Below are 15,432 nucleotides of genomic sequence, written 5' to 3'. Positions count from 1 at the left end.
TCATAATCACACCAAGTTTTCTAAATCATTTCTTTAATTCCTCAAGGGAAATGAAGACATATGATTAAAACTCTTAAAAGAAATTGGTAACTACAAATGGGGCTATCTTCAAAAACGATAATACACCAATAAACTTAACCGAAAGATAAAAGACCAATTAGAGGCCAAATACATGCAAACAACTTCTGATTTCAAGGAAACCAAGAAACAATACAACCAATATATTTATATCATAACTTGTAAATGAAAAGACTCCCCACAATATGTGTAACCACAAATTAATGATGATAACTGAATGGCTAATTCAAAAGTCAAGTGTTATTCTTCCCTAATGTAAAGCTTATCGGCAAGCTTTATCTTCGATCTACACCACTGGCTGTTGCCAGAAACACAACACCATTAACAACAGAGTACTAGCTCTCAAACTCAGAACAAGAACAAATATATCTTTAAAACTTTTGTGTCTTTACACTACAAGAAAATGGGGTCTTTACCTACCAATTGTAAGTGTAGGTAAAACTAGCATAATGGTGGGTAATATGGTTTACCTACCAATATTGAATTGGTAGAGATTGGTAGGTAAAGGTTAGTGGGGAAAGAGTCTTTACCTACACTTATTAACACTGGTAGGTAAAAGAATCAGTGGACCCCACTAAGTTATAAATCAATTGATGAGTCATCAGATGACGTGTTTGATGACATGGCATCCTACGTGTATGCTGACATGGTTTTTGTAATTTTACATGTCTGATGACGTGGCATCATATGTGACATCCTACGTGGCATCATATGTGGCATCCTACGTGGTGTCATTTTATTAGCCCACATAGCATTATTTTATTGGTCTGTTACACAATTTATATTTTGTTCAAATTTAATGGTTATGTGTAGGTAAAAGATAATAACAGTTATTTATAAATGTTCTATATTAGAAATAAACTAGAAAAAAACCATACAATAATAAAATGTCTAATGCTAAAATTCTTTATAATGTTCAATACTAAAATAAGTTATAAAGTTATCATTTTAAGGTTACCCCTACCAAAATAAAAAAAAAAACTTCATAAAGTGCATTCCTTAATAAATTAATGTAAATAAACTAAGAATCATCTTGTGACTCCCGAACTGAAAAAGATGGCGACTCTCTTAAATTTGCATCTGAAGCTTGGTCTGTTGGAGGTGGTGGAGGCGGTGCCATCAAATTGTTATGACGAAGTATATCCACAACCACACTAAGTTGTTCGTTAGTAGCATTAAGGTGGAAAGTTGTATCATTAAGTCGTTCAACTAACTCTTCATAAGTTGGTTGATTACCCACAATATTTTCACAATGTGAAGTAGAAGTTGTGACACTAGGAGACCGCCCCCACCCTCGCAAGTATACCGAATCACGTCCAAGTACACGCTCCATAATCTCTTTATCAGACAGTTCTTCCGGAGGATGTTGTGTAGCACCCACATTATTTTGATATAATATAGCCAATAATCACATGATTGCATTGCATTACATATCATACAATATGTATAATTTGAGCATATGCATATTCTTATAAGTGTTTTCGTGTATAAGTATAAAAGTTGTGTATGTGATGTCTATATGTATGCTCAATATTATTAACCTTGTGGCATTTGAGTTGTCTTTTATGGGTGTTTGATGTGCTCAAGATATAAGAAAGTATGAAAAATATGGACAAGGCATGGAATTAAGTGATGAAAGTGAGATATAGAAGGAAAAATAGGTTAAGTAGTGAAAAATAGTACAATGTCGATTACTAGTATTTCGATGTAAAATTGAGTATTTATGGATTTACCAAATGTAATCGAGGTATGATTAAGGTCTCATTGATGATGTAAAAATGGTTTTAGAACTATTAGATCAATTCTTGATGGGAGGTATACATAATCAGTGGTATTGATGCAAAGTCAAAACGAGCTTAGCATAAGTGCGCTACGCTCGATCGGGTAAGCATAACTATTGGGTATGAAGTCATATGGACCTAAGGTTTGGTGTGAGTGTTTTACACATAAGGATAATAGGCCTAGCAGATGATTAAGTCGAAATTATTGAAGTGATAAGGTTTTCATAAGTCAAAAGGTGAAATGATGAGATGAAAGGTGTCAAATTTTGATACAATAAGGCTAAATCATTGAAAATAAGGAATTTTCATCAACCTTATCACTTTGCACGACCATTACTCTGAAAAATAGAGAGAAAAGAAAACCAAAAACCATTTCTTGGCTGGTTTGAAGAAATTCTAAGGAGATCCAAGTGAAAGCAAAGCCAAAGAATTAGATTAAGCTTAGTTCTAGCATTTTTATGGTAAGTTCTTGTACTTGGAAGTTAAACCATGTTTTTGAATTTTTCTGAAATCTTATATATGGTGTTTTATCTTTTTTAAGATATTTCTTGGGGTTTCCAAGTGGTTTGAGGTTTAGAAAAGCTTGAAGAGATTGTTTTCGCCGAAAAGTTGCTCGGTAAGTGAAATTTTGTGTTTTATGAGATTTTTGGGGTTCTTGGAGTACAAGTTGATTTTTGGTTATTTGATTGAGTTTATAAGAGAGTATATATGTTTATAAATGTTTGAATAGATGTGGAGACTCATTTAATTTAGGTGATGATCTAGGAAATTAGAATTTTATCAAAATCGGTATATGATAACTTTATGATGAATTATGTTGGTATTTGGGATATATATGGTTATGGTAGGTTATTTGATGTTGATTATTGGTTGATTTTGATATTTGAGGATAGCTAAAATTAAGGGGAAACTCTGTCAAAATTTCTCCAAATGTCTAAGATAAATCTAATGCTCGATCTAGGTGGTTTAAGGCATTTTAGGCATGTTTTGGGTATGAAATTTGATATGATGTTTTATGGGTATTTTTAAATGAGAGTTCAATGTATTACTGCCATCATTATGATGAGAAATCCATGCCATTGTCAGGATAAGCACATCAATACCTAAGACACCACTTGTTACACGGTGAATTATATTTTGGATAGAAGGTAAGTAAAGTACTCAACTGCAACACAAGAATTACATGTTATGTGAAAGTATGCATTATATGAATATTTTGTGAGTAAGTGGTATTAACATACATTGACACTTCATCATAAATTTTTATGCATGGCATAATAGTGATATGGTAATGTTATACCCAAAAATTGGAGATCAATGACGTGGCAATAAAGGTGACAAGTGGCAGTGCATGGTCAGTAAAAGACACATTAATAGTCAATTAATACATTGACTCCTCAGAGTTGTGATAAAGGGACCCGGTAGACTGACGAAGAATTTGGACTGCCTGAAAGATGTCATAACCAAGCCAAGTGCACCTTGGTCCGAGGAGGCTAAGGAGAATGCATCCCAGGAGGCTAAGGAGAGTGCATCCTAGGAGAGCTAAGGAGAGTGCATCCTAGGAGGCTAAGGAGAATGCATCCTAGGAGAGCTAAGGAGAGTGCATCCTAGGAGGCTAAAGAGGATGCATTCTAGGAGAGCTAAGGGGAGTGCATCCTAGGAGAGCTAAGGAGGGTGCATCGAGGAGAACTCAAGAAAGTGGTCCTAGGAGACCCCAAGGAGGATGTGGTCCTAGGAGACCCCAAGAGAGTGATCCTAGGAGACTGTAGAGTCCAAGAACTTTACTTAGCTAAGATAGATAATAGTATGATAGCATTATCTTTGTTACTGTGGATTTTTGGTTCAGACCGGGAATTATTTGGACACTCATAGTAGTACTTATAGATTTTTCTAAGTTTAATCTATAGTTTAAGAATATTAAGTTTAACCTAAGGTTTGATTAATGTGACTGATATTAAGGATTATATTTATTATACTATAAGGTTTAGATATCAACCAATAGGATTTTAAGCACATGTTATGAATGGTGATTAAGGATTAAGTATTTTTTAGGATTAAAAATAATAAGGAGTAAAGTTTGAATGTTATAGGGTCAGTGAGCAGCTTTGAATACGTTGAGGGCTTAGTCAAGGCTGTTTACTCCATTCAAACTTAGCTAAAAATGTGTAATTTCGTGTTTAAATATTCAGCGTGTGCCGATATATCGCAGCACGTAGATACGGAAAACACGAATCAATGCACGGTCGCCTCGGGAACAATGGTCCAGGCGATATATCGCCTATAGGGGGCGATATATCGCCTCCTCCAGCATAAATTCAAACATTTTTTAATTCCTTTCCTTTCAGCCATTCAAACTTCTTCTTAAGTCCATCATCTTTTGAACGAGTCTTCAGCCTCTGCTGAACGATTATTCAAATTATTTTCACCTAAATAGCCATTATTTTTATTCAAGTAAAATCAAGATACTTTCATTCCCAAACTCTATAAATAGGACCTAGTACCCAGCCATTAATCACCTTTTACTCTAAGTTCAGAAGCTGCAAGTGCTAGGAGAGTGTGAGAGTTAAACACCTGGGTTTGGGAAATCATAAGCTTAAACATCATAAGCTTATCAAACACTTTGGGAAGTGAGATTCTATAGTATTTCGGTTGTGGTGTAGATTGGTCTCGCAAGTCTTTGAGGTAAACCCAAAACTCTAGTTCAGTTGATTTATGTTATGTTTCCCTTCTCTTAGTCTTCTACTCAGTCCCCTAACCTCATTCTTATTTTGGTTAGGGAATCCAAGTTCTTAAGCACATAAGTTGTGGTAAGCATATTTCTCAATGGTTTAGTCTTCCTATTCATTTTCATTTCTTCTTCTTCATAAAACTCACTCTTTCTCATATGGTTTTAGGAGTGTTCCAAAAGTCCCAACCCAGTCCATCATATCCCGGTAACTTTGGTAAGGAAAATAGGCTAGAATCTATATGTTATATGCTTATGTTATCTTATGTTTTATGTTGTTAAATGTGTTATGATATGTATGCATGTATGTTTGTAGGCTTGGGCATATGACCCATATGACTAACAAGACCCCAAATGGGTTATGGGCATATGACCTACTTAGCTAGTAGGACCCCACTAATCCCATGGGCATATGCTTGTTTAGTCTATGGGACCCCAAGTAATAATGGCCATTATAATAAGTGTATGTATTATGTGTTATGATATGTCTTTACGTTTATTATGAAGTTTATGTTTATGATTATGTGTTAGATTTTCCTTGCTGGGCATTAGGCTCATTCCTTTCTGTTTTATGTGCAGGAAAATAAGCTTTAGAGGCGGTAAGATTCGTGACGCTTAGAGGATGTGTATCGATGGTGAATGGAGTCAAAGGGGCCGAGCGTTATTCGATTCGAGGATGTAGTCTTGTTTATGTTTTTATGGTTTTAGATGTATTTTCTGCATTTTCTATGTAACTCTTTTTACTTTAAGTTATTTTTGTTTTAAAGACAATGGGTACCCATATCCTACTTATTTTTATGAAAGTAACCTTTGTTTCTACAAGTTTATAATAAATTATGGTATTTTCGCAAATGTATGTTTTAGTAAGAATTTGTATGTATAGTTCGATAATGGTCCAAGAGTCTAGATTAGTGGGTCATTACAGAGACCCCAAGGATGAGGTCCGAGGAGAACTCAAGAAAGTGGTCCTAGGAGACCCCAAGGAGGATGTGGTCCTAGGAGACCCCAAGAGAGTGATCCTAGGAGACCCCAAGGATGAGGTCCGAGGAGGAGAGCCCAAGAGACCTTGGTCCTAGGAGACCCCAAGAGGGTGGTCCTAGGAGACCCCAAGGATTTGGTCCGAGGAGAAACATGGCATGCTAGAGGAGAGTGCCATGTTAGAGAAGAGAAGTGCATGTCCTACCACCATGCACGTCCGACCAACAAATATTTGTCCTACCACCATGCACATGTTCGACCAGCACTTGCATGGGTGGTCAGTAGGAGGTGGATCAACTAGCTAGAGGAGACTAAGTCAAGATTCCCAGAAACAACTTCAACAAGATATGCGGGAATCTCTCATTCTTCCCACAAATGGGGGGTTTGTTACATTTTGAATTTTGAATGTTTCTTTGTAATTTAAATGTAATAAATATAATAAAATATCCCGGTTCTAGGGGATACCGTATGCATGACCCTAAGCCTATAAATAGAGAGCTTATGGGATTAGAGAGGGGGTTCTTCTTTCTAGGGAGAGAAATTTGGGTCTGAGTATTCTAGAGAGAGAAAACTTGGGTCTAAGTATTCTAGAGAGAGAAAGTGCTGGCACTTGAAAGAATTCTTGTATTTTTGCAATCTGTACTGAAGAAACTCAGTTGGCTCAGTCCATCTGATCTTAAGTATAGATCTATAAATCACAACTCTAAGTGGATTAGGCTATTACCGACAATCGGGGCTGAACCACTATAAAATCTTGTGTGTTCTTTATTTTCTTTATAAAACTGTCTGTGTCGTTTACATTCTCTTGAAGGCTTGTCGTTATTGACGTTCTCACGTCGTTGGCTAAAAACACAGTCAACAGGTAAATTATTATATGATATAAGACCATGCATGATATTATGATGATTAATTATATGATGCCTTTGCAAGTTTTGTGCAACATAAAAGAAAGTTGTAATAAGAAGTTTAAGTTCAGTGCCACTGTTTTGAAAAGGCAAATGAAAGTGTTAATAAGTGTAAATGGAGCCCTATAGTAGGCTTATAGTGGCTGCCCAATAATTTGGGCTAGGTTTTAGTGAACCAATTATATTGTTTGCCATATTTCCGTTTTTATTTCTCCTCCATATGAGTTATTGTTATATGTATTGACACCACAGTGTGTGGCCGCCTTAACTCTTGAGCCTGACGGGGCAACGATGGAATAAGGTTTTTAATGTGCCCTACTGTGGTGATGGCTAGCCGGAGGAGAACCCATGGGATTTTATATTGTATGTGTAACAAGCCCTGCAGGCATTGACCAATTCAAACAGTGTGCACAATATTAAGGGGCCCAAAATTTAAAAAGAAGTTGTGTATGTCCATTGATATTGGGTAATCATTAGCATTGCATGCATTACTTTGCTTACTGAGCTTTAGGCTCACAGTTGTCTTGTGTTGCAGGTAGAGAAAGAAATGTGTGAATGACATGAGGAGAACTGAAGCATGGTCCTAACCCTGATTTGTACATATGAACATATCGACCTTTTGTGGGTTATTTCAGTTATCAGTGAGATGTTTGTAATAAAGTGTGAAGTTATGTTTTGAAAATAAATTGGGTTATTTAATACTTATGTATAATATGTTTGAGACACACTTTATGTTTAATATAAATAATGTGAAATAAGTTTTCAAGTTAAAAAAAAAAAAAAAATGTCCAGACTTCCGCAGTAATAAATTACGATATAGTTTTAAAACGTAACACCTCAAATATGGTTTTAACTAAAATAAGTGAGGGTGTTACACCCTTACTCAAATAAGAATCTCATATTTATAGATTAAAAATGTAAAGTCGTTAGTTTGTTCAATCGAACCCTTGATTGGTGGAGGAGATATAACCGAATTTCCTTCCAAAATGTGTTGATTCTAAATTATGAATTCTGAAGTCAGAGGCGTAGACTGCTTCTGTCCCGTAGCTTCTGACTTCGGAGCTTCTGTTGATCAAAACGATTCGTTTTGAATACTCGACAAATGAGGAAAGAATTCTGGGCCGAATATCTTGGGCCCAATAGATGCCCCCTGGTCCAAGCTTCGAACGGATGAGGCATGATTATATTCTCAAACCTTGGGCCGACTCTTCAACGCCAAAGATTTCGCCCAAAGTCGTCATTCTCCGTGCATTGAGGCAATTCGTAGGTACACAATCATCAAATCTCCTGACATGCTATTTTTGAAATTTAATGCGAACACAATTATCGAGTGAAACACTCGATTAATCCACTTCTCACTTAACTGGTTTTGATTCAAATAACTCCCAATTCAAACTTTTCAAACTTTACTCTAAATTTTTCAGAGAAAGAACTCGAAGGGAAGAAACCCTAAAATTAACCATCCTTCTATTCACACATCAATTACCTCAGCCTTCTCAATCATGTCTTCACGTTCATCTCCCGAACCCATGGATCGCGATGGATACAAAAATGCTTATGAACGCGTACGCAAATCGTTCGACATTCCTGACAATGTCACAGTGCAGATGCTTTCGGATGTTGAACTTCGGAAATGGCGATTCAAGGACGTAATCAAGCCTACCGAAATTGTCATGAGCCTGAGACACATCGAATGGCTTCGTTTCCCTCTTCCTGCTCTGTTGGTGCAAATAATTTCGAACTCTGGAGCTCATATTTCTCAATTTCTTCCAAACGCTATCCAATCCATAGTTGGTGCTCAGATGATAGGAACTCTTAAGAATGTCGACATTTAGTCAGATGACATTTATGCGTGCTTTACCAAGTCGACGAACAAGGCGATAGAGGGAAAACCCTGGAAGACCTTCTATCTCTCTCCCAAAAAGGATCAGACGATTCTTACTGATTTTGATAGCTCCCATCGAAATTGGGATAAATACTACTTCACCGTTGGTGGAGCATGGTATCCTAAATTTCTGCCCCGAGAAAATTTTCCTTTGGCCGTGGTGTTCATAAAAGGTGAGTTATGTTTTTCTTTTGTCCCTTGTTGCTTTTAGTGTGAGTTAATCATATCTGGATGATTGCCTATTGATATGACTCTGCGCATTACCCCTTATTTTTTATTTCTTTGTGTCAGATTTTTCGTGGCCTCAGGTTAACATGAGTCCCGAATGACAGAGCATGTTGACAGAGAAGGGGTTTCTGCATGAATCCAAAGAGAATGCCATTAGTATCAGGGGCGTGATGAACCCCTACTGTATGCAAATTATGACCCGGCTCTGCTTCGTGGATCGAGTCGATCCTGGTGTCGTGCGGGTCAGATCGCACAGGGTGACATGACCCTAGGCAAAATTACAGCTTCATGTGCAAAGCAGCTGGGAGCTTTTTTTGAAGAAATCTCCCCCTGCTTCTTCCACTCTGTCGCTATCGAAGACCGAGTGTGAAAGAGTGTGCTCTGAGACCTTCGCCGCATGTGTCAAGTGCCTAGGGATCCCAGAAAATAAAAAGAAAGATGGCTCTGGTACAACTACTGCTGCAGAATCATCTCCTGATAAGTCTGCTTTGTCACGCAGATCTTCCCGTATCCATGGACGATCTTCCACGCCTTCTGATGTTCTCCAAATCCAGCCTCTTCAACAGGTGCCTTTTCCTAAGGATGCCTTAGGGAAGAGAAAGACGCGCGAGGAATCCTCTGATGAAGATTTGAACGATGGGAAGTGTATTTCGTCCAAACTTCAGATCCCAAAGGGATCTGCTTCTGCTGCCAAGGGTTCTCCCCTTGCAATCCCCAAGCTTACTCCAGGAAAGTTACCAACTGGTCAGGCTCTAACGTTGTTGTAATGCCCCAAATTTCCTAATAAGGTTTAGGACCTTGATTAGGAGGCCGAGAGGGCCATAATTGATTTATTATATTATTTAATGATTATATGCATGTTTACGTGAATTATATTATTATATGATGGTGGATGCATGCATACGGGAGAATTTATTATTGTGAGGGTATTTTGGTAATTTGGCCACTGTGGGCGTAATTGTATATTTTGGGTGCATGGCTATGATTAATTAATATAGCCACATTATAAGGTGGATTGGTTTGAGCTAATCGACATGAGACGATCATGAGATGTAAGTGTTCGGTCTAGTCATAACGGGTTTAAGTTCGGGGCTCGGGGTGAGTCTCGGGGTGAATTTAATGATTAGAGCATTACCGAGAATTAAAGGGTAATGGGATATGATTTATTGGTATTTGGGAATTGTAATGCCCCGGATTCCCTATTATGGTTTATGGCCGGATTAGTAGGCCGGGAGGGCCATAACTGTTTAATTATGCCATTAAATGTGTTTATGCATGTTTATGAGAATTATATTATCATATGATGTTAAATGCAGGCATGTGAGTCCACATTTGTTTACAGGGGTATTCTGGTAATTTGGCCCGTTGAGGGTATAATTGAATATTTGTTTGTATGATAATGATATACTGTGAGACCACATTATAATGTGGATTGGTTCGAAAATTTCGACATGAGACGATCCTTAAACATGATTTATCGGTTTGGTCATAACAGGTTTGAGCTCGGGGCTCGGGGTGAGTCTCGGGGTGATATTAAAGGTTATAGCGTTACCGGGGATTTTAGGGTAACGGGTTATGAAATATCGGTGTTTGAGGATATTGAGATTAGCGGGAATTGGGAAGCGTTAATTATAATTAACGGGTTTAGCGGAATGTACCAATTTTGCCCTTGGGGTGGCTTTGGAGGCTTAAGATGACATAAGGGGTATTTTGGTCTTTTTAGGGGTGTATATATATGATGTTTGATAGCTGAAGGTTGTAGAATAAAATAGAACAAAACAGAGGCTCTATCTTCTCTTCCCGTACCTTCCCATACCTTCATCTTCTCCATTGCCTTCTTTGAGAGTTTTGTGTTCTTGGTGGTAATTCAAGCTAGAGGAACTTAAGGCTGGGTTGGAGCACTTGTGTTAGCTTGTGTGGAAGGTTCAAGACAAGTTTCAAGGTGAGTTTTGGCCTTTAACACAGCTGGTACTCTGTTTTTGTTTAAAGTTTTCAATTCATGTTCTTGATGTGGGAAGTATGAATCAAAGGAGGTTTTTGGTGTTAGTTGATTGGGGTTTAATGTGAGTGAGCTAAGGTTGTTATTTGGGGGTTTAATTATATGTTTGGAGGAGGTTTTATGATGGTTTGAGAGGCTGGTTTGAGAGAAAAACGCACAAGGGGAAAATCTGGTTTGTGCGTGGGCTAGTTGCTGAACTGGGCTGGGTGCCGCGGCACAGCTTTTGTGTGCCGCGGCCCATGCGCGTCTGGCAGATGGGGCTTGGGGGCGTGCCGCGGCACGGCTTTTTGGGGCCGCGGCCCATAAGGCCAAATTTTGCTAAAAGTGGTTTTTAGCTTAGGGATTCAAACCATAGGCCTCGAGGTTGGACCTAGTACCCGGTTGGGTAGTATTTGAGGTCTCGGGGGCTGGGATTTGGTTTGGGAACCCTCTGTTATCATTTTTATTGATGAATCCTATATTTTGGTTATGACCAGGTGACCGTCGAGGAATTTAAAGATTTATCGTTCTCAGGGGTTGTTCATATAATTATTCTCACACGAACCAGAGGTAAGAAAACGGTGTTTGAGTACAGTTGCACCCTGTATAGGTATATGACATGCGTGGTTTGATACTTGAGGCATGTTGGTTGATATATGTGGACATGGATTGCATATTAAATGCTGTTGAACGTTGTTTACCTGTTTGAGACACTGACTAGTCAGGGACCGACTCTAAAGTCGAGAATCATGCATTGAATGGCTCTATAGCATTAATGCCAGACCGACCCTAGGGTCGAGAAACTTATAAGCGCTTGCCTGGCTTACAACCAGATGATTATAGCCAAGGTTTATGACCCCGATGACTGTTTGTCACATGGCTAAGGGACGTTGTCCATAGTTTCGACTCCAGAGTCGTAAGGAAGGTTATGTTGGTGACTAATCACCATACACCTGTCCTAAACAACTTATGAAAGATTCATTTCTCAGTTAAGCCCTGGTGACCCTATCGTCACATGGCTAGAGGGAGCGATGCTCATTGTTGTGACTTTTGGCTATTGTCACCTGTTTGTTGGACTGATAGTCCTGAATGGTTATTATGATCGTTGTTGATATTATATCATGCTTTATTGTGTTTTCTTGCTGGGCCTTGGCTCATGGGTGCTATGTGGTGCAGGTAAAGGGAAGGAAAAGCTTGGCCAACCCTGAGTGGAGAGCTCGGGCGATGTGATGTACATACAGGGCCGCTTGATCGCCGCGGTCAAGGAGTTCTCAGAGGGACTAGGGGTTTACCCTATTTTTGCCGCTTAGGCCGGCGGGGATTGTATATTTGGAACTGTAGCAACTCTTTTGTAACATGAACTACTTGTAAACATTTTAAAAAGGCTCATGAGCAGTTTATTTACTTAATGAAAAGTACCCTTTCCTTTTTACTGGTTTTCCACCTTAACCTGTTAATAACGCTTAGATCACGTTTTTAACCAAAGGACTCGGGTAGCGGGTCAAATTTCTGGTTCACCGTTCTCCGTAACTGTTCTGGGGTAGCCAGGGCGTTACAGGAATATTGAGAATAGCGGGAATTGGAGAGCGTTAATTATAATTAACGAGAAAGGCGGGAAAGGACGGTTTTACCCTCGGAAGCTTTTTGAGGGGTTTACTTGGCTTAAGGGCATTATGGTCTTTTGACCTTAAGGATTTATATCAGCTTTGGGTGTTTAGAAAGCTGTGGAAAACAGAATAAAACAGAGTCTATCTTCATCTTTCTCCCTTTCTTCCCGTACAAGTTCTCCTTCACCCTTTTCTTTGAGTTTTGAGAGCCAACTTGAGGTATTGAGCTAGGAAATCAAAGGTGGCAGCTAGGGAACTTGATTCAGACATTTAAGGGGATTCAAAATCGCTTTTAAGGTGAGTTCTAGACATTGAATTCAGGTTATGCTCTGTTTTCCTTTTGGTTTTCAGCTTATGGTTTTTGATGTAGAAAGTGGGAATCAAGGGGAGTTTTTGTGTATGTTTGGTTGGGTTTTGATGAGGGGGAGTTATGGGTGATGTTTAGAGGTTTAATTGTGTGTTTGGAGAAGGTTTGGAACTGGTTTGAAGGCTTGGTTCTAGGGGAATATACAGGGGAGGTCGAGCTGGTGCGTTGCTGATTTTTGGCTGATCTGGGTAATGAGCCGTGGCCTGGCTTTTGTGTACCGCGGCCTAAGGTGGCTTCTGAGGCAAATATGCCTCTATCAGGGAGATGAGCCGCGGCATGGCTGTGGTGAGCCATGGTCCATCAGGGCATTTTTGGCTGAAATTGTGTTTTTAGCTTAGGGATGCTTACCATAGGCCTCGGGGTTGATCCTAGTACCCGGTTAAGTGGGGATTGATGTCCCGGAGGCTAGATATTGGTTTGGGAACTTATGTTGATCATTTTTATTAATGATACCTTATATTTGGTTATGACTAGGTGACTACTAAAGGACTAAAAGTTGATCGTTCTCAAGGGTCGTTCTTTTAATCGTTCTAGCTCGACTTTGAGGTAAGAAAAATGCACCCTGTGTATATGTGACATGCATGGCTATTATTGATGCATGTTGGTTGATTATTGAGTATGACATGCATGGCTATTATGATGCATGCTGGTTGATTATTGAGTATGACATGCGTGGCTATTATGATGCATGTTGGTTGATTATTGAGTATGACATGCATGGCTATTCTTGATGCATGTTGGTTGGTTATTAAGCGTGACATGCATGGCTGTTATTGGTGCATGTTGGATTGCTGGATATATTGCATATGATGCATGAGAAACATGTGATTAGGACATGCTTGTATACTGAGTATGATATCGTTCAGAGCTTGAGCCTCTGTGTTTACGCATGGTCCTAATTGTACTAATACTTGTTTAGTAAGCATGCTGAATACCTTGTTTATGGATATGGAACATGTGATATATGATTGGTGGCATGACTTACTTGTGTATGACACTGACTAGTCAGGGACCGACTCTAAAGTCGAGAATCATGCATTGAATGACTCTATGGCATTAATGCTAGACCGACCCTAAGGTCGATGATCATGCGTTGAATGGCTCTACGACATTAATGCTAGACCGACCCTAAGGTCGATGATCACGCACTGAATAGCTCCATGGCATTAATGCGGTACCGACCCTAAAGTCGAAGAACTTATAAGCGCTTGCTTGGTCTATGACAAGATGTTTATAGCCAAGGTATATGACCCCGGTGACTGTTTGTCACATGGCTAGGGGACGCTGTCCATAGCACGACTCTAGAGTCGGGAGGAAGGTTATGTTGGTGACCATTCACCATGCACCTGTCCTGATCAAACTTATGAAAGAATCACCTATCAGTTAAGCCCTGGTGACCCTATCGTCACATGGCTAGAGGGGAGCTATGCTCATTATTGTGACTTTTGGCTACTAACACCTATTTTCTTGGACTGATAGTCCTGAACGGTTTTTATGATCGTTGTTGATATTATATCATGCTTTATTGTGTTTTCTTGCTGGGCTTTGGCTCACGGGTGCTACGTGGTGTAGGTAAAGGCAAGAGGAAGCTGGAACATCCTTGAGTTGAAGAGCTTAGGTGATGATGTGTACATATACAGCTGCTCGTCCACCACGGCCGAGGTTTAAAGTGGAACTAGGGTTGAACCCTGTTTTGCCGCTTAGAACAGCCTATTGTAAATATATTCTGTGATAAACTCTGAAATTATATTTTTGGGATCCCAATGTATATATTAGATGTTCTAGTGAAACGTTACATCCTAGCCAAGGTTTTTAATCCCTAAACCGCTAATCATACTTAGTTCACGATTTTGACCAAATGAATCGATTAGCGAGTTTAGCACTGTTTACAAGGCACACCGTAACGGTCCCAGGAGTTGGGGCGTTACAGTTGTGCAAGAACGAGTATTAATACTAGTATTAATCCTACCATATAAACTCCACATTTTAAAGCATAGATAATAATAATAATAATAATAATAATAATAATAATAATAATAATAAAATTTAAATTCAATAAGTAACACAGTCAATTCAATTTCTAAGTCCAAAAGAAAAAAATTATTAATTATGAACTATTTATTTATATTATTATTTACTTTCTTTACTTATAAGAATTCAAAACAAAAATATACTTATTTACTTATTCATTTTTAAATCAATTTTAGTTTTATGACAATAAGCAAAACGCTAGAGAAAGAGTAACAATAAGACACGAGCAACCCGGTAACAGTATTACTTTTTCTCTTGCGTTTTACTCTTTATAAAAATAATATTGTTATTTTGAATTATTGTATGTGAAAAAATGAATAATAATATAAATAAATAGTTCACAATTAATAATTTATTTCTTTTGGACTTCAAAATTAAATTGACTGTGTTACTTATTGAATTTAAGTTGTTGTTGTTATTATTATTATTATTATTATGTATTTTTGTGCTGATTTTATGGCAATTTTTCTTTTTTAATAAATTGATAGTTTGTAAAAAGATAACTTAATTGTAAACTAATATTTTGTAAATATTTATTACCTCTTCGTTGCATAGGATTAGAGTTTGGTATTTCTTTGTTCCATAACGAGATAATTATGGTAGTCCTTTTTCGACAACAATAAGTTTGCTTGTCCATTTTTTATCTCCAAGAATAATTTCTTAGATAAGCTTAAACTCTCTTGCCATAGTCAACCCGTCAAACATTAAACTATAGAATGAGTAACAAGTACAATATATCTTCAATAGTAATTGTAAGATAAGAAACATAGGTGCTGTTTGGTAATTATTAAAAAAACAGTTTTTTATTTAATTAAATAAAAATTTGACAATTAAACATAAAATAGTGTTTGGTAACTTTATTTTTATTT

General features: G+C 38.0%; 1 long non-coding RNA gene across 2 annotated transcripts; it reads left to right on the top strand.

The window, feature by feature from the left end:
• Positions 1-1,891: 1,891 nt before the first annotated feature.
• Positions 1,892-5,440, top strand: LOC133780268 (uncharacterized). 2 transcript variants are annotated; one of them, XR_009869197.1, is made up of 4 exons: positions 1,892-2,320; positions 2,401-2,475; positions 2,946-3,007; positions 5,164-5,440. It is a non-coding gene; the product is annotated as an uncharacterized LOC133780268 (long non-coding RNA). The 2 variants fall into 2 exon arrangements; XR_009869198.1 differs by lacking the exon at positions 1,892-2,320 and having other exon boundaries at positions 2,328-2,475.
• The last annotated feature ends 9,992 nt before the right edge of the window (positions 5,441-15,432 follow it).

The sequence above is a fragment of the Humulus lupulus genome, chromosome 5, assembly GCF_963169125.1.
Source record: "Humulus lupulus chromosome 5, drHumLupu1.1, whole genome shotgun sequence".
NCBI classification, from domain to species: Eukaryota; Viridiplantae; Streptophyta; class Magnoliopsida; order Rosales; family Cannabaceae; genus Humulus; species Humulus lupulus.
This window is presented reverse-complemented; position numbering and strand designations above follow the sequence as displayed.